General features: G+C 45.8%; 1 pseudogene; it reads right to left on the bottom strand.

Annotated features, from left to right (window-relative positions):
* Window positions 1–1,074: 1,074 nt before the first annotated feature.
* Window positions 1,075–1,379, bottom strand: LOC104520841 (glucose-fructose oxidoreductase domain-containing protein 2 pseudogene; annotated as a pseudogene).
* Between the last annotated feature and the right edge of the window lie 329 nt (window positions 1,380–1,708).

The raw sequence follows: 1,708 nt of genomic DNA, 5'->3' as shown, positions 1-1,708 counted from the left end.
TGTTTGCGTCAGGAGGTGTTTACTTGCAAAACAAATTACTGTAGAGCAAAGAGGCTAAGAACAACAAAGCACCCTGGCCCACGTGGTTTGAGATATTACCCATCCTAAAATTAACTCCTGTGGGTCTCCTGTAAACACAGTAAAAATATCACACTTGTTATTTAGAGAAGTACAGGGAAACTCACACCCACGCTGGACTCGTGAGAGGACATTAACGCCACGAAGCCACACGCTGGAGGATCAGGAAATGTCAGGGTGTCTGGGCAGTTGGCTCCCACCTCCCTGCCCAACCAGTTCGGGGTGTCATCCCTCCTCTCCCAGACACCCTCACCCAGCCCATCTGGCTGGATTCCTCCTGCTGTCCCCAACATCTCCTCCTGCCCCAGCACCTGCCCTCCTGCGCCAGGATTCCTCCAGCAAGTCTGCACCCGGGACCACGCCAGCCTGTGACAGACACGGGTGTCCAAAGAGAGCTCCAGGTGGTGGCCGGGGTCACAGCACGCTGGCTGAAGGAAGCATCTGCAGGGAATTTAGGTCCTAACTCACAAACTCTACGGAGTGCATGCAAATGTTTTTTCAAAGGCTTTTAACTTTCAAGTTTGGTTTTATTTGAGGGGAAAACAGAAAGCAGAGCTGAACAACCCCCTCACCCCAGGCAAGTCTCAGTTTCCTATTGCAGAACGTGGGAAGATTTGAAGTTAATTAAGGAACTTAAGTTGGGTTTGGGTTTTTTGGGGGTCTTTTTTGTCTGTTTGTGTTTGGTTTTTGGGGGTTTCTTTAAATGGGCATAAAAACATTTTCCCCTCTCATCATCATCATCATCTCTGAAACAGCTCATTTTTATTAAAACCTCCCCACCATAAGTTCAGTCTGAAGAAGACATGGGATATTTTAATTCAATTGGTTCAAGATTTGCAAAGCTATAAGCAATTATAAATAGTATTTTCCAAAAAAAATCTAGGTAACCTTTCTCAAAGATGGCACTACGAGTTCCACACAAAACCTTCAGCACTGCATTTGCACCTTGGTGCAACTAGAATCGTGCTGGAATAACAGCTCCAAATTTCAACCTGCCAATGAGCTATAGATTTTTGGTCCGACTCCAAAGATAAAAAGGTACCTAGAGCCTTCACAGCAATTTGCCGAGTTAGTGGTGGAGGGATATTGATGCAAACCAAATCTACGTCCTGGTGCAGCAAGACATCGTCAGTCCGGCTGGTGTAGAAGGCGATGTTCATCTCTTCTGCCAGCTGTTTGGCCTCCTCCTCGGTCTTCCCCCAAAGCGCTTCAATGGAGAAGCCTTCTGCTCTCAGCAAGGGCACCAGTACCCGGGCGGTGCTGCCTGTTCCAAACACACCCACTCCAGGAAGCGTTTTCATTCTGCATTCATTCAAGCATTAGGGTCTACACATGAGCCTTCGAGAAAATGTTCAGCTCCTCAGCTTTCCTCTCCGTCCACATTTCCTAAAATGGGAAAAGTTACAAGTCAGTACCAACAAAAGGCATATTTTGATACTAAATTAATCTAGCCTGAATGTGAGCTTCTATCCCTCATACAGCTTTCAAAATTTTCAAAGATCCTAAAGAAAAAAACCCACAAAACCCCCAAAACTTGCAATCCATAGAGAAATAGTATTAAAGGACAAGTCTAACAATCCTATTGCAGAGAATGGTAAGAAAGCAGCTCAACAAAGCTACGAGCATCTCC

This window comes from Antrostomus carolinensis, unplaced genomic scaffold (genome assembly GCF_000700745.2).
Source record: "Antrostomus carolinensis isolate BGI_N321 unplaced genomic scaffold, ASM70074v2 scaffold12372, whole genome shotgun sequence".
NCBI lineage: Eukaryota > Metazoa > Chordata > Aves > Caprimulgiformes > Caprimulgidae > Antrostomus > Antrostomus carolinensis.
The sequence above is the reverse complement of the archived record's forward strand: the minus strand, read 5'-3'. Positions and strand labels throughout refer to the sequence as shown.